Source organism: Antechinus flavipes, chromosome 5 (assembly GCF_016432865.1).
Source record: "Antechinus flavipes isolate AdamAnt ecotype Samford, QLD, Australia chromosome 5, AdamAnt_v2, whole genome shotgun sequence".
In the NCBI taxonomy this organism is placed as follows: domain Eukaryota; kingdom Metazoa; phylum Chordata; class Mammalia; order Dasyuromorphia; family Dasyuridae; genus Antechinus; species Antechinus flavipes.
In genome coordinates this window covers 213,093,677-213,116,813 of record NC_067402.1, presented here as the reverse complement: position 1 = coordinate 213,116,813, position 23,137 = coordinate 213,093,677, and the positions used below count along the sequence as shown (strand labels likewise).

The 23,137-nt window shown below is 35.2% G+C and overlaps 1 pseudogene; it reads left to right on the top strand.

The window, feature by feature from the left end:
- Positions 1–2,345: 2,345 nt before the first annotated feature.
- Positions 2,346–21,728, top strand: LOC127538685 (RNA-binding motif protein, X-linked 2-like; annotated as a pseudogene).
- Positions 21,729–23,137: the final 1,409 nt, after the last annotated feature.

Below are 23,137 nucleotides of genomic sequence, written 5' to 3'. Positions count from 1 at the left end.
ATCTTATTTACTCAAAGTTATGGTTTTCTCTTTCTTTTTCCTCTTTTTTCCTCCCCAGTATTTTGCTTTTGATGACCACCTCCCTCAAACAGTCCTCCCCCTTTAGAGCTCCTTCTCCCTTTTTTTAACACCTTTTCCCTAATACTTCTGTTTTTCCTTCTATTAATCTTTCCCTTCCCCATCCCCCTTCCATCCCACTTCCCTATAAGGCGAAACAAGTTTCTCTGTGAAACCAAAAATGTCATTCTCTCTTAGAGCCAAATCTGATGAGACTAAGATTCACAAAATGGTCTTCCTGCTCCTTTCTTTCCTTCAATTATAATAGGTTTTCTTTGCCTCTTTGTGAGATGCAATTTTCCTTATTTTAGCTCCTTTTCCCTATTTTTCCAGAATGATAACTTTTCTAGCTCTAGTTTCTTTTTCATGTTATCATAATAAAATCAAATTATACCCACATTCTTTAAGTATATCCATAATAAAATATAGTTCTCAAGAATTCTTTCCCTTTTATGCTTCTCTTGAGTTCTCTTTTTGTCAGTTCTGATTTTTTCATTAGAAATAGGTGAAATTCACCTATATCATTAAATGTCCATCTTCTTCCCTGAAAAATAATGCTCATTTTAGCTGAATAGCTTATTCTTGGCTGTATTCCAAATTTCTTTGCCTTTTGGGATATCAGATTCCAAAACTTTTGATTCTGTAAGGTGCAAGTTGTTTGATCTTGGGTAATCCTTATTGTGGCTCCTCAGTATTGAAATTATTTCTTTCTGGATACTTAAAATAAAATATCTTTTTCTTTGTGTGATAATTCTGAAATTTAGCCATGATATTCCTTGGGGATTTAATTTTGGGATTTCTTTCAGGAGGTGATCAGTGACTTCTTTCAATGGCTATTTTACCTTCTGATCTTAAAATATCATGGCAGCTTTTTTTTTTTTTTTTAAATAATTTCCTATAAGATAATGTCTGGGTTTGTTTTTTTTTTGTTGTTTTTGTTTTTGTTTTTTTCATCATGCCTTTCAGGAAGCCCAATAATCCTTAGATTGTCTCTCCTATTTTACAGCTCAATTGCTTTTCCTAGGAGATATTTCATATTTTCTTCTATTTTTTCATTTTTTTGTTTGACTGATACTTGAAGTTTTATTGAGTCATTCACTTCCATTTCTTCATTTCTGATTTTTAGTGTATTATTTTCTTCAGTTACCTTTTTTAGCTTCTTTTCTAATTGACCAATTGAATTTTTTGTTTGCAGCATTCTTTTTCCATTTCACAAATTCTGTTTTTCCATGAAGTGCTGTCTTTTCACATCTTATTTGTAGCACATAATATGCTTTCCCCATTGCTTCTTGCAGTGATCTCATTTCATTTCCCCATTTTCTTCTAAATCCCTTTTAAGATCATGCAATTTTCCAAGTAAGCCTTGTGAAATGGGGGGTAGCTCATGTTTTCCTTTGGGGCTTCATCTGGAATTGCTTTGCCTTTAGGAACCTGCGCATTTGAAGTCTGTTCTTCTCTGTCCATAATAGCTGTCTATGTAGAGAATTCTTTTTTTTTTTTTTCATTTTTTTAAGACTTGAGGTCTATTCAATGAAAAGTAATGGCAGCTGCTTTAATTTGCCCCCAGGGCAGTGCTGTTTATTGATTTCCAGTGCTGGGTAATCATGGCTAAGTCTGGCATTCTTTCAGGGCTTAGTGGTCTACAATTTGTTTTTTTGTAGCAAAATTTGTCAAACCACTAGCTTGTAACTAGGATTTAGTAGCCCAGGAGGCTCACAAAAGATTCCCAGGTGCATGAAAGCTGCACCACCCCAGCTTCTTGCCCCAGTCTCCCTATGCTGTAGTCTGAGCTTGGCAGACTGTACCCCTACCCATTTGAAACAGACCTGTTCTGAAGTTCTTCCAAGGTATCTTCTGGGAATGTGTTGTACTCCAAATCTTTGTGGATTTTTTGACTCCAAAACCAGTTTAGAGGCTTAATCTGCTGTTGGTTTGAAAGAAGAAGAGGTCACAGAAAGTCATGTCTGCTTTCCACCATCTTGACTCTACCCCCACTAAATCTATTTTGTAAGAAGTTTTCTTCAGATAATTTCTATTTCCTTTTCCAAACTCTTACAAATTTCTCATTTCCTTTCCCCATTTTTCTTCTAGATCTTTTTTAAAGATCCTTTTAAGTTTCTTCCAGGAGAGCTTTATGAGAAGGGGATCTATTTATATCACTCTTTGGGATTTCATCTGGAGATGATCTGCTTTTAGTGACCTCAGGTTCTGAAATCTGTTCTCTTTTTACCAAAAAAACAATCTATGGTCAGAGTTCTTTTTTGCTTTTTGAGGTCTGCTTTTAGGGCATGGAAATTGCCCAAGCTTCTTCTACAAGCAGCTGTGTTGGATCAGTGCTAACTGACTTCTGGTGCCGGGTGGATGACAGATTTCATGAAATTCTGGCATTTGGGGGTTCCCTGTTTGCCTTTTGTAATTGTGTTAGATTTCTTTAACTAATGTGCTAATCTACTGGCTTGCAACCAGGGCAGAGTAGCCAACCCTACTTCATTGTACTATGAGGTCCTTGAGAAAAGGGACTGTCTTTTGTTTTTCCTCATAATGTTAGTATCTGGCACAAAAGCCAATATAAAATAGGTCCTGAAAAAATTATTGACTTCATTTATAATGCACTTTACTTAAGAACTCTTAATACAGAAAAACAGATAAATAGCACAACTATAATAATATAGTGCAACAATAATGAAGCATTTGGATATAACTTAAAATTGCAAATTTCTTTTTATCATACCTTTGAATCAAAAGCAAGATATTTTTAGCCAAAAAAAGTCCAGGAATTCATTTTCTTTGTAGAACTGTATTCTCTTTCATGCTCCAATAAAATACTAATTATTGTCCACTGAGAGCTTTTTAACAATTCCACTTGAAACCAATCCTGATTAGCTTTATGTTTTTGTAACTAATATAATGTAAAATTTGGCAAAATGGTAAAGGTAAGATAATAGGGATGGTGAAGCCATTCTCAGGAATCTTCCTATTCTATTGGTTTAGAAAATTTATATGGACCCTGTCATGAAGTCAGGGTTTTTAGACAATGAAGCTCTGCAATTTCATCATATTGGCACAGAATACATTATCCAAGCTTTTTACTTTATCCAAGTCAGAAAACAACTTTTTTGGTAGTAATTCTAAAGACAGCAAGTGACAGTCATAATCAAGGCACAATGATGTTACAGAAGCTGTTACAGAGGTGGTGGATTAAAATTGGGACACATGCACTGTTGGCAAAGTTGTGAACTAATCCGGCTATTTTAAAAGAAACAATTTGGAACTACCCTTTGATTTGGCTGTCTAGATATGTATACCAAAGATACAAAAAGATAACATAAGGGGGGCTATTTGTAAACAAAATATTATGTAATAACTCATTTTTGTGGTAGAACGTTGGAATTTGAAGATTTCCCATCAAGTGAGAAATGACTGAACAAATTGTGATATATGGTTATAATGAAATACCATAGTGCTATAAAAAAATGATAAACAGGATGATTTCAGAAAAGCCAGAGAAGGCAAATGAACTGATGCAAAGTAAAATCAGCAGAACCAAAAGAACATTACACATAATAATAGCAATTTATAGGATGATTCACTAGCTGTTCACAACAATATACTAATCCAAGACAGTGTCCAAGGATTTATGATGAAAAATGCTATCAACATCCAGAGAAACAATTGAAGGGGTTTGAATGCACATTAAAGTATACAATTTTTTACTTTACTTTTTTCATAGTGCTTTTTTATCTGTGTTTTTTTACTTCAACATAGATAAAATGGAAATATGTTTTGCATGACTGCACATAGATAACATACTAAATTGCTTAGTGTTAGGGAAGATGCAAAGGAGGGAGAGAGGGAGAGTATTTGAGACTCAGTTTTAAAAAATGAATGTCAAAAATTGCTTTTACATGTAATTGGGAAAAATAAAATTATTCAAAAAAGAATTTGTAAATTACACACACACACACACACACACACACACACACACACACACACAAACACCCCAATAGCAAATCAAGCTTACAATTGATTCTGTGGAGTGAGCTTCAGAAAAATCCCTTAAAAATAAGCAAAAAAAAAAAAAAACTTCCCCAAAGGGTTCCACATCCATCTTCTGATTTCTTTAAGTTTATCACATTTTTTTTAAACTAAGTAAATGCCTCATTCAGGTCATTTATATATATATATATATATATATATATATATATATATATATATATATATATATATATATCTGACATACTAATGATAACATCAATTCTTGTTCAATAACATATAAATGTTAATGTCCTCAGGAATTTGGAGGCATTTGCTTTTATACTAAAGAACAAAATGGGGTAAATAAAGCATTTTCAGGATGGGGGGAGTCACCTTCCCTCCCCCTCAGACACCTGCAGTAAACATAGTTCAAATCTAATTTTGGTCTGGCCACAGAAATTGAAAACAATATGAACAGTTATTAAAGGCTTGAAATGAAATATTGCTTCTATGGCCTCAGTTTATTTTCTAACATTTACCAACCCTGAAAACAGTAAAGTGACTTTGCGACTCTCTCAACCTATCTAAAAGAATTCCCTCTGTGTATGAGTTAAAAAGCATTAGAAGAAATGGTATAAGAAAGGGTCATGGATTATGGCTAAGCCAGCAGACCCCTTACATTGTAGGAAGTCAATCACAGCCTGCTTTCTGAACTCTCTCCCACTAAGTTCACCTCTTAAAATTTTAAAAATGGAGATTCACATGTATAATTGATAGACTAGCAACACATGTAGGCTTTCCAAAAAATGTCCCTCAGATGAAGATACACTTAGTCCTTAGATAAAGTCAACAAATACTTTATTTTATTCAGCTGTTGTTTTAAAATGGGCTTCTGAAAACAATCTAATTGTAATTTGGGCATTCATAGCCCAAATCTGGCCTATTTAATTTATGAGGAAAGGAAATAGAAGAGAAGAAGAGGAAAGCCATCCAAGAGAGGCAATGATGGATATGAGAAATAGAGGACAAATATGCTTATGAATTATACATCAACCAGCAAAAAGCTTGGAAGCTTTTGTTATATGGATTTTCCTTAACTAAACCACTAACTGAAAAGAAATTGGAAGTATGCCCAAGTCATGAACTTAGAATTTTTTTTCTTCAAATACATCAGTATAAAGACAAAGGAAGAACATGAGTCAATGTACACTTGATACAAGAAAGAACTCATTTAAAGAATTTTTTTAAGTGAAATTTAAAAAAGAATGATCTATTACACTGTTAGCAAAAATTCCGTTATTTTAGAAAATAAAAAAATAATGTTATTGTTTTCATATCAATATCCTTCTTAAGAGAGGGAAACATTGTTTGAAAGAAAATGCAATGAAGAAAGGAAATAGGGAAATCACTTAATAGCAAATCAATTTTCAAGCTATGCAATAGATTATTAAACTGGTTATTGTATAAATAAAAGTTAATTCTTCTTGAGGCAAAAACTGTATTAAAAAACCATTAAGTCCTATAGAATTTTAGAATAGGAAAAGACTTACAGGTGACCTCTAGCAAATTCTACTTTCTCCAGGGAGGCTTAATCTAAACTATTTTAGGCAGATGAGATTCTACTTTTTTTTTTTTTTTTTTTTTTTCTGGAGTGCAGGAATATATTCACCACTTTAATGACTCATTCCAGTATTTAACCCTGAGACTATTCCTGTACATGCACTGAGGAGTGAAAATAGGAGGCCATTACCTAAGTAATTCAGCTTCAAATCACTTTTATCTAGAAAACACAGCCTATTTAAAGTAAAAGTATGGTCAAGACTTGAATAATCTCAGTAAAATTTCATTCAACCTTCACTTATTTTTTTTTAATCTTGAGACAGTTAATAATTTGATTAAATCTCTTGTCATTTATGTTCAAGTTCAAACATACTACATGTGATTTCCAAAAATACTGAAATGTCTAGAAAAAGGATGTTTGGATGAGTTTTCTTGCCCTTCTGCATTTATAATGTTCATACTATATTCATATGTACAAGGATACTTACTTCCAGGGAGAATTTTGGAATTGCTTTGGAATTGGATCAAGTGAAAGTTATGTTAATTATTTAATGAAATGGAGAAAAACTTTTAAAATAATAGCTATTCTTTAAATATTAATTGAATATACAAATATGTACACTATATAGTAATAAATGTAAATCATAATAAACATAGACATAGTTATTTACAATATTTTTACTATAACTAGTGTCATAGTCTGAGCAACTAAATCAATCAATATATTTCAAAAAATTCAAAAGGAATTGACTCCTTTTTACTTACACAAAACCTTAGTTTATTCCACTGAGTAAATTTCAGGTACTGATTAAATTTTTAAAATCTTGATATTTCTAAGATTAGTTCTCCCTTTCCCACTTTGTTTTCTGTTAAATAGAAGAAAGAGTCTTTCCAAAATGCACTTTTTTTTACTAATTCTGCATAAAATTCTCTTTATAAATCTTTATAGTATCACAATTGAAAATTACAGCAATGAAGATATTTTTCTCACCCCTTTCTTGTATTCTCTACATATATTTCATAGATCATAAAAGAAAATAGATAAAACAAAGGCCTCTTTGATTCTATAGAAAAATTATTTCATATTAAGTCATTTTCTCAATTGTTATTTCAAACCTTCCAAAACAACCTGTTTTATTTCTCAACATCCTATTTTAATATTCTGTAACAATACTTTTAGTTATTATGGGAGAATTTTAGAAAACAAGAGTCAGTTGCATATTAGGATACTTTCATGGAATAATTTCAGATAAAAGCAATGGGCTAAAATATTTGATAATAATCTCTTATTTGAAGGAACTTCCCAAAATTAAATATAATCTTTGTGAACTCAAAGGAATGGTGATGGGTCCTTGGACTAAGAGTTATATGTATACTGAACTTTGTTGGGAGTTTCGAATTCTTCCTTCCTTTTCTCTTTAATCAATAAGATTAATGCCTATTCTTTTTTTTTTTTCTTTCTAAAAGCCATTGAAAATCTATGTACTATACCTATTTTTATCACAGTTCCAAGAAGAAAAGACTGCTTTCCCTAGAGGTCACTACAATTTTTACCCCATCAGTTAGTTCTTTTTTATTGATAAAAATCAGAGAAAAGTCCCTTTTCTTAATTCCTCGTATCTTTTGAAGAAACAAATTATAACTAAAGCCATTAAAAAAGCTAGTACACCCAGCGAAAGAACTCTGGGAGATGAATAAGAACCATTACATCAAATTTCCAATCCCTATATTTTTGCCCGCCTGCATTTTTTTATTTCCTTCACAGGCTAACTGTACAATATTTCAGAGTCCGATTCTTTTTGTACATCAAAATAATGGTTTGGACATGTATACTTATTTTGTATTTAATTTATACTCTAATATATTTAACATGTATTGGTCATCCTGCCATATAGAGGAGGGGGTTGGGGGAAGGAGGGGAAAAATTGGAACAAGAGGTTTGGCAATTGTCAGTGCTGTAAAATTACCCATGCATATAATCTATAAATAAAAAGCTATTAAAATTAAAAAATATATATATTAGCTAGTCTGCTTTAGTCAAAGAATTCTAGCAGATATATGGATCAATAGTTAATACTGTAAGCCCTGGCTTTGTTCCATCTAGATCTAAAAGATTTGTAATACATTCTGATGATAATATTTTTCATCTTTTAGCTTTTCTGGATATGTCTGCTTTACTTACCATGGAGGTACCCTTGAGAAGCCTCTGGGGCATATCCAGATTACCTAACATGGAAGGAGGCTTCTACATCCTCTAAAACATGGATGGAAATAATTCCTTTGTTTTGCTTCTTCTGTCTTCAAGCAACAAAGCCACTTATGGGCTTCTTCCTGATATGCATTCATCCAGGAGGCCATGAATTGAATTGGCGAGAAGAGAAAGACTTGTCATCCTCTGCTCTCCCTCTTCTATCCTGACTTTTTATCCCTCTCAATTTTTGGTGTCAGAGGAGATCTCTATTTCATCCAAGAGTTATAGACGTGAGGATTTGGGGGAGCTTAGATGATTGCAGATGGAATAGTATGGCCAGCCAGCCCAGCATGTAAGTCCTGAGAAACCAGTGTGTCTGGGACACCAAAACCAAACCAAGGAGGCTTTGTGCTCTATATGAACTGACCCAAATTATAAACCTAATTCTCTTCCTCTCCCTAGAAACTGAAGTAATACGAAATAGGAAGGGCATGTTTCTAGGGAGAGGAAACTGAGGTAATACAAAATAGGAAGGGCATACACTATGCTCTTATATTTGTAATATATAACATATATATGCTTGTTATTATGCCTTCAGAAGTAAGTAATTTTTTAAAAACATCTTATCTATTAATGGAACTGGGGTACAAATGATTTCCCCATAATTGGGGGAATGTCCTTAGTAGGGGCTAAGGCAAGAGAATCTAGATAGCCCAAAGCTCTCTTATAAGTACCAGAGAACCCTGATTTGGGGATGGGAACAAAATCTAATTTACTTTCAGGCAGTAGGAGCTGAACTGGGATGGGTTACATATTGTTTCTTCTTCTTCCCTACTCCCCCACCCCACTCATCTTTCTCAACCTAATTACTACTTTAGACTTTTGACACCTACAGATCTCAATTATCTCTTCTCTATGGATTCTCATTGCACCACTCTCTTAGTTCTCTTACTACCCATCTAGGGCTCCTAAAGCCAAATAGTCACTGAGTGTGAAAACTATCCCTTTGTGCCTACCAAAGGTTCACTAAGCCTGATACTTATTAATAGAGATTTTTAAGAACACAAACCCCACAGGCTCATAAGGGCCCTAGGGAAAAAATGCAGCACTCTATATCTTCCAAGTCTATCATCTTCTTTGATTCCAGTCCAAAGGAGGAACATTTATAATAAGCTCATCAGATAGGGGCAATCAAAATCCTTCAAACCCAAAGTAATTTACTAAACTTTTAGGCTTTTGGAATAGGAAATCTAATCAGATTAGTGATCTCTCTTATCTCCTGCCCCACGTTGGGCGCCAAATGTTAAGAGTTCAAAATGTTGGAGTTTGTTCTCAGAGGACAGCCGGTTTAGAGGCTTAGAGCCCTTCGGATGTCTCCAAAGCCAAAGGTTCTGTCCTTCAGCCTCTGCCTCTGCCTTCTTCTGCCTCCAACAGAGATGGAAGATCTCTCTTATCTCCTTCTGGGGAGCCCAGCACCAACTTGCCGCGGAGAGAGGGCTTCTGGCGTAGCTCCACTGAAATCCCAAAAGTGTTCTCTGCAGCAGAGTCGTTTCTCTCGAGTCTAGCGCGATCAGCCAGCCAAGAGGAAAAAATGTGTATTCTGCCATAGATCCTTCATTGCTGGCTTTTTATCTGCCTCTTCTGAGAGAATGGGATTATGGGTTTTCTCCCATAGTGCTCTCTGGCCCAATGACTTTAAGGGAGGTGTGAACTCTCTTGAAGTTAGAAAGTGTACTTTGTGAAGCTAGCATACTTGTGGAGTCCAATGAGTAAAGGTGGGAACACAAGCCTTGTCTTGATTAGTTCTACTTAGTACCTTGTTTCAGGTTCTGGCCAAAACAACTTCTTGTAAGATTAGATCAACTCTAATTACTTAGCAGTTAGTAAGGATTCCAACATTTTAGGCTTTTTTTTTAATTTGTGAGGAAGTTACTATCAATTCTTTGTTAAGCATTATATCTAGATTCTCATCATTAAATGAGAGCCAGAAATCATCTTATTTTCCTTTTTCTTAAGTCTCAACTGAGCCACTGTGGCCTAATCTGTTCTAATCAACATTGCATTCTCAATGTACTGGTGGACATCTATGTCCCTAGCAATATGAATCTTTGTCCAAATTCGGGTAATATGAAAAATAAGATAATCCTGAGGAAGAATGGTGAAAGTATACCAAATGCCTTAACAAGTAAAACTAAACTTTAACTGATTGGTCACAGTAGTAAAAAGGCATTGGTAAGCTCAGTAATACAGAACAGCTGACGTGCTTCCTAGACTACCTATACCACCACAGTGACAAGATCAGAAATGGCTCTCACAATCAATATAACTTTATTCATTTCTGGGCAATAAACTGTCAAACACTTAAATACTATCTACCTATTTCACAGGCTGCATGGGGTTATTATAAGAGAATTCTGTATAATAAAGCACTCCATCTTCTTTCATTTAAATTCCTAGGGAAGAAATTTTTTTCACTACTCCCCTAAGGGCACTCGATATTTTTAAATATTAATTACAAGGGATGGTTCAAGTAACTCCAAGGGATCCCATTTATCCTCACCTCATAGAAGTTACAAGCAAGCTCCTATTACCAGGAATTCATAATATTATTGCTAACAATATATTTCCCCTGGTCAACTACCACAAGTAAGTCAAATTATGGGCATTCCACACATCTTCATATAAATAAAAATACTCCTTTACTAATACAAAAGGAACTAAATTACCCCTTTAGAGCTATGTAGGAATAATAATAATCAAAATACCTGAATGGTGATTTTTTTATATCTGACAAATTTTTTTCTTTAAAAGTCACAGAAACTCTGACATATGACCACAATCTCACTCTCCATACCACATTGCTATAATTAAAACAGTATAAGCCTCAGAAAGATTTTGGTCCTTGTCTAAACAATCAAGTAGTAGAGAAGAACTAAATGGGATTGGAGGATTTCTAGGATATTTAGCTTTTAGTGAAGCAATCCTGATCCTGAATGACTTAGGCCAATATTATTAACACTTCAATAGGCTATCAATCATCTTCTTGTCTATTTATTATTTTAAGTCCTAATATCCTAATATCCAAAATTCCTTTCAGGAGACAATATCATTACTCTCAAGTCTCCTTAATAAGACAGGGAAATTTTACATTCTCTCATGCTTATTTGTGTGGATCATACAATTTAATAGCAGTTGAGTCACACCAAATTCCTGTGTAGCACTGGTTTGTCTGGTTTTGAATAGCCATTGTTAAAGCCTGGTGTCATTCAGCTGGACTCTTTCCCTAAAAATCATTCTCTAATCACACTTAAAGTTGTTTTGTCATAAGAAATGAAACTTGTTGGAATTGGCCATAAGTTCAACGCAGTAGTCTTAAGCCTTGAAAATTTCACCCTCTTTTTGGCTTTCTTCTATTGGGGAATAAAGTATAAAGGGAATTCATCTTCATGGAAACAAGTATGATGAATATCTCATTTTGTCCACCTAACAAGGGCAAAGGACAATCCCTACTTAGGGCCTCCAATTGATATAACTCAATTTGAAAGAGAAAACCATGTAGAAACTTATGCAGTCATAGGATTCTGCAGCTGATACTCTCTATCATCTTAATTAGATCAATTAACACCATTAGCCACTTTTCTTGAGATTTATTAGCTTTTTGTTTATATTTTATTAGCAACTACCAAGAATTCTTAATGTTCAAAGTTTCTTTTTTTTGAGTTTAATTTTTTTCCCTATTTTTTATTATTATTATAGCTTTTTATTTACTAAACATATGCATGGGTAATTTTTCAACATCAACCCTTGCAAAACCTTCTGTTCCAAATTTTCCCCTTTTTCTCCTCACCCACTTCCCTAGATGGCAGGAAGTCCAATACATGTTAAATATGTTGAAGTATATGTTAAATACAATATATGTGTATATATGTGTGTATGTGTGTGTGTGTGTGTGTGTATGTATGCATGTGTATATATTTATAGATAGATAGATAGTTATCTTGCTGCACAAGAAAAATATGATGTAGAAAGAAAAAAACTTGAGAAATAAAACAAAAATGCAAGCAAACAATAACAGAAAGAGTAGAAAAGCTATGTTGTGTTCTACACTCATTTTCTATAGTTCTCTCTGTGGATGTAGCTGACTCTATTCATTACTGAAGAATTGGAACTGATTTGAATCATCTCATGGTTGAAGAGAGCCATGTCCATCAGAATTGATTATCGTATAATTTTGTTATTGCCGTGTATAATGATCTCCTGGTTCTGCTCATTTCACTTGACATCAATTCACATCTGCAGGCCTTTCTGAAATCATTCTGTTGGTCATTTCATAAAGAAAAATAATATTCCATAACATTCATATATCACAATTTATTCAGCATTCTCCAACTGATGGGCATCCATTCAGTTTTCAGTTTCTTGCCACTACAAAAAAGGGTACTGCAAACATTTTTGCACATATAGGTCCCTTTCCCTCCTGTAAGATCTCTTTGGAATATAACAACAGTAGTAACACTGCTAGATCTAAGGATATATACAGTTTGATAACTTTTTGAGCATAGTTCTAGACACAATTCCACCAACAATGCATCAGTGTCTCAGTTTTCCCACATCCCATCCAACATTCATCATTATCTTTTCCTTTCATCTTAGCCAATCTGAGAAGTATAGTGGTATCTCAGAGTTGTATTAATTTGCATTTCTCTGTTCTATAGTGATTTGGAGCACCTTTTCATATGATTAGAAATAGTTTCAATTTCTTCATCTAAAAATTGTCTGTTCATATCCTTTGACCATTTATCAATTGGAGAATGGCTTGATTTCTTATAAATTTGAGTCAGTTCTCAATACATCGCTACCCCCCTACCCAGTATTTAATTTATGGGCACTACTTGCCTCAACAGCTCATCCCATCCCCTTTAGAATCCCTTCATTTTTAGAGTCCCTCCCCCTTTCTTTTACCTTTCCCCTACTATTTCTAGATAACCCTTCTATTTAGCCTACCCCTTCCCTTTTTGCTGTCCCCCTCCCACTTTTCAATAAGGTAAGAGAAATTTCTCTGCAAACCAAATATTTCTAATATTTTCTCTTTGAGTCAAATCTGATGAGAGTAAAATTCACACAATGTTCATCCCCCTCCCTTCCTTTCCTCAAATACAATACCTTTGTCTCTTCATAAGATGTAATTTCCCTTTTGTTTGCCTCCACTTTTCCCCTTTTCTGGTACAATCCCCTTTCTACCTCAAGTTTCTTTTTTATATTATAACAGTAAAATCAAATTAGACATGCTCTCTCTATGTATCCCCATAATAGAAATCTTTTTTTTTTTTTTTTTTTTTACCTTTTTATGCTTTTCTTGAGTCCTATATTTGGAGGTCCAATTTTTTGTTTAGCTCTAGTTTTTTCATCGGAAATAAATGGAATTCACCTGTTTTACTGAATGCCCATCTTCTGCCCTGGAAGAAAATGCTCAGTTTAGTGGGGTAATTTATCCTTGGCTCCATTCCAAGTTCCTTTGCCTTTCCGAATATCATATTCAGGCTCTTTGATCCTTTAATGCAGAAGCTGCTAGATCCTGAGTAACTCTTTTTTTTTTTTTAATTTTTTATTTAATAATTACATTATATTGACACTTGTTTCTGTTCCGATTTTTTTTCCCCTCCCTCCCTCCACCCCCTCCCCTAGATGGCAAGCAGTCCTTTATATGTTGGATATGTTGCAGTATATCCTAGATACAATATATGTTTGCAGAACCGAACAGTTCTCTTGTTGCGTAGGGAGAATTGGATTCAGAAGGTATAAATAATCCGGGAAGAAAAACAAAAATGCAGATAGTTTACATTCGTTTCCCAGTGTTCTTTCTTTGGGTGTAGCTGCTTTTGTCCGTCATTTATCAATTGAAACTCAGGTCTCTTTGTCAAAGAAATCCACTTCCATCAAAATATGTCCTCATACAATATCGTTGTCGAAGTGTATAATGATCTCCTGGTTCTGCTCATTTCACTTAGCATCAGTTCATGTAAGTCTCGCCAGTCCTCTCTGTATTCATCCTGCTGGTCATTTCTTACAGAACAATAATATTCCATAACATTCATATACCACAATTTACCCAGCCATTCTCCAATTGATGGGCATCCATTCATTTTCCAGTTTCTAGCCACTACAAACAGGGCTGCTACAAACATTTTGGCACATACAGGTCCCTTTCCCTTCTTTAGTATTTCTTTGGGATATAAGCCCAATAGAAACACTGCTGGATCAAAGGGTATGCACAATTTGATAATTTTTTGGGCATAATTCCAGATTGCTCTCCAGAATGGTTGGATTCGTTCACAACTCCACCAACCATGCATTAGTGTCCCAGTTTTCCCGCATCCCCTCCAACATTCATCATTATTTTTTCCTGTCATCTTAGCCAATCTGACAGGTGTGTAGTGGTATCTCAGAGTTGTCTTAATTTGCATTTCTCTGATCAATAATGATTTGGAACACTCTTTCATATGAGTGGTAATAGTTTCAATCTCATCCTCTGAAAATTGTCTGTTCATATCCTTTGACCATTTATCAATTGGAGAATGGCTTGATTTCTTATAAATTTGAGTCAGTTCTCTATATATTTTGGAAATGAGGCCTTTATCAGAACCTTTAACTGTGAAAATGTTTTCCCAGTTTGGTGCTTCCCTTCTAATCTTGTTTGCATTAGTTTTATTTGTACAAAGGCTTTTTAATTTGATGTAATCGAAATTTTCTATTCTGTGATCAGTAATGGTCTCTAGTTCATCTTTGGTCACAAATTTCTTTCTCCTCCACAAGTCTGAGAGATAAACTATTCTATGTTCCTCTAATTTATTTATAGTCTCGTTCTTTATGCCTAGGTCATAGACCCATTTTGATCTTATCTTGGTATATGGTGTTAAGTGTGGGTCCATGCCTAATTTCTGCCATACTAATTTCCAATTATCCCAGCAGTTTTTATCAAATAATGAATTCTTTTCCCAGAAGTTAGGGGCTTTGGGTTTGTCAAACACTAGATTGCTATAATTGACTATTCTGTCTTGTGAGCCTAGCCTTTTCCACTGATCCACTAATCTATTTCTTAGCCAATACCAAATGGTTTTGGTGACTGTTGCTTTATAATATAATTTTAGATCAGGTACAGGTAGGCCACCTTCATTTGATTTTTTTTTCATTAATTCCCTTGAGATTCTCGACTTTTTATTGTTCCATATGAATTTTGTTGTTATTTTTTCTAGATCAATAAAAGATCCTGAGTAACTCTTATTGTGGCTCCTTAGTATTTATTTTTTTTTTCTGGCTGTTTGTAATATTTTTTCCTTGCTGTTATAGTTTTGAAATTTAGCCACAATTCCTTGGAGTTTTAATTTTGGCGTCTCTTTCAGGAGGTATTTGATGAATTATTTCAATGGCTATTTTACCTTCTGATTCTATGATTTCTGGATAGTTCTCTTTGATGATTTCCTGTAAAATAATGTCTAGGCTTTTTTTTTCATCATGGTTTTCAGGAAATCCAACAATTCTTAGATTATATCTTTTGGATCTATTTTCCAGGTCTGTTGTTTAGGTATTAGGTAATTTAGGTATTAGGTATTAGGTCTGTTGTGTAGGTATTTAACATTTTTTTTCTATTTTTTGGTTTTGCTTGACTGATTCTTGATGTCTAATCAAGTCATTCATTTCCATTTGTTCAGTTCTGATTTTTAATAAATTATTTTCTTCATTTACTTTTTAAAAAAATTGTCCAATTGAGTTTTTAAATGAGTTGTTTTATTCTATGGAATTTTTTTTCTATTTTACAGTTTTTTTAGGAGTTATTTTCTTTTTCCAATTCACAAATTCTGTTTTCTGGGAGTTCTTTACTTTTTCCATTTCATACATTCAGTTTTTCAGGGAGTTTTTTTTTCCCCTCAATATATCTTTTAATGAGTCATATGCCTTTTCCAAACCCTCTTGCAAAGTTTTCCTTTCCTTTCCCCATTTTTCTTCTAGCTGTCTTTTAAGATCTTTTTAAATTTCTTGTAGCAGAGCCTTGTGTGGTGGGAACCAGGTTATATCACCTTTTGTAGCTTCATCTGGAGACAGACTGATTTTATTTTCTTCAGGGTGTGAAATCTATTTTTCTCTTTCACTATAGAAACTATCTAGAATTAGGGCTCGCTTTGCCTTTTTACTCATTTTTTTTTTAAATGTTGGTATCTTCTTTTAGGGCAAGGAAGTTCCAAGCTTCCTCTACAGATACCAAGAAGCAGCAACAGAGTGGCAGCTGCTGCACTGGGATTGCACTGAGTCACTATCAGCACTGGGTGGGTGTGGCCAGGTCCTGTGAGACTCTGGCACTTTGTATTACCCTCTTTTCTCTTTTGTTCTTATGTTGTATGCTTTATAACTTCTCTGCTGATCTACAGGCTTGCACCCAGGGCAGAGTAGCCAACAAAGGGAGAATTCCCAGAGATTCTCTGCCCTGGGAGACTGCCCCTGACCTGGGTCTACTCCGTGTGAGCTGGCCTCTGAGCTCTGTCTCCTTGCCTGTGCCTGGCTTCCTCCTGTGCCCAATCCAAACAGTCCTTTTCTGGCGATCTTCAAAATTATCTTCTGCTGGTAATTTGCTGTATTCCTAATATTCGTGGATTCTGTCAGTCCTGCACTATTTATTTCAGAGGACGAATTTTGTAATTAGTGTGAGGGTAGTAGGAGAGCTCAGAAAGAAACGTGTGTCCTCTCAGCTATCTTTGCTCAACCCCCATGTTCAAAGTTTCTACCTTTTCATCCCCCTCTCCTGGAAGCTACTTTATGCAAAGTACTAGCCCAAGGGTAGTAATGTAAAAATCCTAAGTCTCTTATGATTCACTCTATTTTCTGTTCATCATGTCATACACCCATGTTTTTCTTTTGGATTTTGACAAAATATATGAATGATCCAGAGAAACTGCTAGGTCACAAAGCATGCTTTTGACCTATATCTTATGAATCCCTGCCTTTATTTATAGCAACCTTTTCATCACCTGAGCAATCAACACATCTATTAAATGATAAGCTGCTTTCAAGACATATTTTAAAAAAAGATATGGGCTCATTTACCTCTTACTTTAGTTGCCTAATACATAAGGATAATTTAATTTTATTCTCTTTATATCATCAGTCTAAACTAACTACCTAATGATCAGTAAGAGTAAGGAAATATGTTTGGTCTATAGTTACTCAAAACTGTATTGCACCACTCTCACAGAGTCAATAGATATTTTCTCTTTATTCCAAAAATAGGGTTTTTGTATATCTCTAAAATATTTTCATAACTGCGTAATGAAATATTTTTAACCATCCCATGATCAAGAACTTCCTGTCTTAAATAATTCCTTCCTCTCATTAAAAAAAAAAAAAAAAAAAAAAAAAGATGAACACTTTAAGACAGAGATGTGGGTGGAGGTTGCAATCTACAGAAAACAAATATAAGCCAAGACTAAAGTGTGCAAAATCTTTAAAATACAATGAGCACTTAAGAAAGATTAAAAAAAAACTATAAATAAAAACCACTTTACTGAATCAAAGATTACAGGAATCTTTTTTTTTTTTTTTTTAATAAGAGGTTTAAAATAAAACTCCACTCCTGGACATACAGTATAGCTTGAAAATGATATACCAGAAAGCAGACAAAAGTGAATGTGAAGTTTCTACCATTAACTCCCCTTTAGTTGGGTTTTATATCCCAGGCATCAGAGAAGTTAATGGCTTTCCTGCTAGCCTGAATAAAATAGGAATAGTTCCTGGCACAAGTGAACATTTAATAACTACTTTTTGATTAAATTGAATTATTCCTAGTTATAGGTATCAGTTGATTTTCAAACATCTATTAATTTATCTGCCATGTATAGAGACCTGTAATGGGCTGAGGCTTGAGTTGATGCACTGAGGTCCCAAGCACGTGAGGCTAAATAGTAATTGGACCATACTCAATTAATATATAAGCTTGGAGAAAGAATGGCCCCCGCCTACTCTTTGTGCAAGTCCTGATGTGTTGTATAGGAAATGACGATTCTGGTGGGTGGAGGCAGGGGAGTGAAAAAGGAAGGGGAGGAGAGCTCAGCCCTCACTTGCTCTGCTAGCTGGCTTCCTGTCGCAGCTGTCCATATTGCTATCGCAATCTTTTTTCACCTCTTCACTTGAATAAAGACTGAAGATTTTTCCCTTAACCTGAGTTCCCGACTCCGGCTGATTTTAAATACACGATCATTACAGAGACCAAGTAAGGCTCCGGTAATACAAATACACAAGTAGATTCTCTGCCTTCAAAGAGTTTACATTCTAAGAAGCATATTAATACCTGAAAATAAGAAAACTATTCTCTGAAGTAACTGGAGGGGACAAAATTGTTGACTGATGGATGATGGCATTAATAAAATGTGATCCCTTAAAAACAGATGGAAAGTCAACTTGAGGTCAATAATAAAGAGAAACCCACAGAAGAGGAGGAATGTGACTCCTTATTAAGAATAATTCTTGGTAGAGCAGGAGGGGATAAAACTCTCTTTCACTTCCTACACTCTTGACCCTCAAGACTTTCAATCTTTAACCCAATGTCTGTACTAAATAGGTAATATAAGAAACAAGAAGAAATAAGGCATCTGGATTCACATAGATACAGATTCTCAAAACTCAGCTTTCAGCTCCTGCCCCTGTTCTCTGGGCTTCTGATTCATGGTGATTTCATTACACTGTTCCCCAGTCATTTCAATGCTATGCTGCAATGCCCCCTCCTCCATCTATCTTTCCTCCTTATGGCTCATAATCTCTAGCAATGAGAACAGCAACCAAAGCAATACATTTTTTCCCATGAAAAGCATGTGTCAAAGTTACCATCCCCTAAACAAAATAACCCTCACTGGCTTCTATTCCTATATGTGCTACCTAATCTTTTTGAAAACTAAGCTCCCTTCAGAGCAAAAAAAAAATCATAATTTTTATGTTTGTTTTACCAAAGCTTGTCACAGCACCTTCCATTTCCTTGTCACTTAATAAATGTCTTTCAGTAACTACAATAATATTTAGTATTAATTTGATCATTCTTTCTATAGAGGCAGCATAAAATAGTGGTTAAAGATTTGGCTTTGATGATAAGAAATGTCAATTCAAGTCTTGCCTTGGACATAAGCCATTTAATCTGGGTACTCTAAATACCTCTCTAATGTTAATAAGTGTAAAAAGGAAGCAGATATGTATACTTGAAGCATATTTTCTCTCCAAAGAATTCCTTCAACCAATGAAATGAATGAATCAGAAAACACTGATTATTTCCCATGTGGAAAGCACTGTGCTAAATACTGGGGATACAAATTTAGTTGCAAATCAGATTAAAAGGTTACAGTGGCAAAGGAGATGGTAATGCATGTTTTACATTAATTCCAATGAGAACAATACACAATTCAGCTGGTGAATTAATTGGCAGTGCCCAGGTCTTTAGTGGTGAGATCACCCCTTCCCCTACCCTCAGACCCTTAGTAGTTTTGGCTACTGAGGAAATAAGGTCTGGAACATATGAAGGTCTGTTTTTATATCATACTTTCAAAAACTTGCTTCCCTTGATAATGATTTCAAGCAAGGTGAGTGATCTAAGGGATGATCATGGGGATAGAGAATGACAGATTCTTGAGCTTACCTGTCCATGGGTGGTATTGGGTCAAGGGTTGAGTTTTACTAGTAGTGGGGATAGTGGACCAATTTTCCACAAGAGTTGTTCTCCTTAGTGGCCCAGTTGTTTGGCTGGTCTTATTATTTCTGGGACTCTTGAACTTAGCTGCTTTTTAATGACAGTTAGTGAGTAGCTGGTATTAGTACTGGTAGGGATATTTTTTTTTCCACTTATGATGACTACTATCCCAGAGCAAGACCAAGAAGTGGGAAGAGGGTGAGCTTGTGGGGTAACCACCCATATAATAGGTAGTACATATAGTAAGAAGATTATGATAGCTAGCTTCTGTTGTCTTTTTGAATGGCTGTATGTTAGATTTTTTTATCACATCACAGAGAAAAAGAATGTCTGTTTCAAAGTTTGAAGAAAGTCCTTCTAGGACAATTATTTTAAACTATTGTATTATTTCTTATACAAGTTTATTGAATATATATTACCCAATGGAGTCTTAAAGCCTATCTATAAATATACACATGTGTAAAACTATACAATGTACACATAAATATATTTCCATAGATGTTGGAATCCTGCTGTTACTCCACTTGAAACAAAGTGATAACTCAAGGGAGATGTTAGAATCCTAGTGTTAACTCAATGGAATTGATACAATGCTTGTGTTCACACCTTTAGAGAGCTCATATAATCAATAACTATTTAAGTACTCATTGGAGTTCACAAGTATGGGAGATTCACAAAGTTAACTTTGTAACTTTATGAATTCACACCTCGCTTAATCCCTCCCTCAGAGGAGGAGTCAACCTTTGGGAGATCATATATATATATATATATATATATATATATATATATATATATATACTCTTAGAGCTTCAAGTTAGTTACTTTGGAACATTGCCAGGAGTCAGAGAGGAGTACTCTGGGAGGAAGCCCACAAGCCCACTCTCCAAGGTGGAGTCAGATTCATTCTTTCACCTTGGTGCTGGCTGGAGACATTCGGAGCTGAGCTAGAGGAGTCAGATTCATTCCATCTTCCACCTTTGTGCTGGCTGGAGGCTGAAGAAAGCAGAGGCAGAAGCAAAACCCAAAGCTGCAAAAGCTCTTAGAATCAAGGAGAGAGAGAGGCCGCCAAGAAAGCTAACAGGGTTTGGAAAGAGAAAAGAAATAAACATTTGCATTTTATCAGCAGGCTGTATTTGCAATGATTATTACTTTTAACTGAAACTAAGGCTGCCTCCAGAAAACCTCCCCGAGAAACCTGCTCTCTCTCAGAGAAAACTATTATAATTTAAAGAAGAGAACACCACATTTAGGTACTTTAGGCAAACCGGAAAGACACCATTTGTCTAGTACTCCAAGAAGAACGCACGGACCAAGGTGAAGCTTATCAATGAATTGAACGAGCGGAAGGTGGAACTAGGGGTGGCCGAAAAGGTATCCTGGCACGCCGAATACAAGGACAACGCTTGGATCTTTCTGGGAGGACTCCCCTACGAACTGAGTGAAGGAGATATTATCTGTGTGTTTTCTCAATATGGTGAAATTGTAAATATTAATCTTGTACGAGATAAGAAGACCGGAAAGCCCAAAGGATTCTGTTTTCTTTGCTACGAAGATCAGAGAAGCACGATTTTGGCCGTCGACAATTTTAAAGGGATCAAGATTAGAGGAAGAATTATCCGAGTGGATCATGTAGCTAATTACAGGCCTCCCAAGGATTCCAAGAATCTGGATGATGTAACCAGAGTACTCCGAGAAAAGGGCTGTGGGGTTAAGACCCCGTCTCCTAGTTTGTCGGAATCCTCAGAAGATGAGACACCTGTGAAAAAGCATAAAAAGACAAAAAAGAGGAAAAAAGGAAGAAAAAACAAAGATATCAGAACAAACATGGATAAGCAGGAAATGCCCCCGTCATCATCTGTAGTGTCCCGCCACAAGACCAGGAAGGAGAAGGAGAGTTCTGCTCTGGCTAAGTCTGCCACTGGAAGCCTCGACAAGAACTCCAGCCCTGAGCGGTGAGAAGGAGGTAGACACTTAAGTAGCTCATCTGTGCTCCACCGAAGTCACCTTGAGAGAGCCGAGTCTACCTTGAGGAGGGATTCGAGAAGGGATAAGCCGTGGCATAAGAAATCCTCAAGCAGCTCCAGCAGGATGAAAAGGAGAAGGAAGGAAAAGAGCAAACACCGGGAAAGAAGCTGCAGCTCGCAAAAGTGCTCGCACCACCGTGATGATCATTCTGCGGGCAGGTCCAAGAGATGGCACAAACACAAGTCCAGATCCCTGGAATGACAGTCTTTCCCAAAGCTTCAGGACTGTAACTATGTATATATGAACATGCATATACATGTAAGCATGTGTGTGCAACATGAACATATATGTATATGTGTATATACATATGTATACAATTTAGATCAATTTTGATGATAACATATTAATCATGCTGACCTTTTGGATGATGTTACTGATAATATGGTATGATATTACTGTTACTATATAATTGTCATCAAAGAATACTGGGATGCTGTGACTTAGTTTTACTTCAAAATAGCATTTTTTAAATTCTTGTGTTGTAAAGATATGAGACTTGCCATAAAGTGAATCACAAAATGTTGGCTAACATCAGAAAAGTTGAAGCATGTTCCTCAGTAACTTGACTCAAATACAATTCAGAATGAGAAGCATACATATCAGACATGCTGAAAGCTATGTCCAGTAACTTGGAGTGAAAGCAACACTGTCTATGTCTCTTTTCTCATAAAAATGATGATAATTATTTGTTATCACCAGCTCACTTACAATGGCAGGGCTGGGGTGGGGGATGGGGAGAAGGAAGGCAAAAATAAACAAATAAGTAAGTGAGAAGTATCTTGAAGATGTAAAGTCCTCTTCCTATAAGAATGATCTTTGTCTCATTTCTTTCACCTTTTTTTTGATAATTTTCCATTAAAATATCCATTATTAAAATCATAGGGAGAAAAAGAAAGAAAGAGACCAAAGCATACTATTCTTTTTATCTTTATCTGGTGGGGAAGGTTTTCCCTTGTGCTCAATAAGATGCTTCAACAAATCTGTCACAAGAGCTTCTTTCCTTACTTTCTCAATAACCTCTCTAACTCAGGTAAACAAAATATCAGTCTTAACTTATGCTGAAGTAAAATATCAATACCTGGGAATTTGAAAAAAAAAATCATGGTAAAAGATACAGTGATTTTAATTCATTTAAGTCCTCTGGGGGAAAGTATATAGAGTGCAACTAATTAATAGCTATAAATCGTCATTCCTCCCTATAATATCCAAATTAATTTCACTCATCTTTGTGCTGCACAATTAGCTATTTGTTTTCTAAGGGCACATGAAAATAGCACAGGTGTCATCTAAACTCCCTGAGCATGTCTAGTCCACAAGCACCACCTCCCTGGAGAAGTAGAATTTAGTTAATGCAGTAATACTCTGGGCCACCTCACTGACATGCTTTATGCTTTGCAATCATAAAATATCTTCTCTAGTCAACTGAATTTTAAGTAGCTGAATGTTAGTCAGGAAATTTTATCCCACTTAGGAATAGGTTCACACTGACAGAATTTATTTCCCTTGTGAGTCCAGACATTGTCAGTGAGGAAAGGCTTTTAGAGCCAGTAGTCTGGGCCTGAATCTCTAAAGAAAAAGGCACTTACTAAAACTATTATCTGAGTCACTTA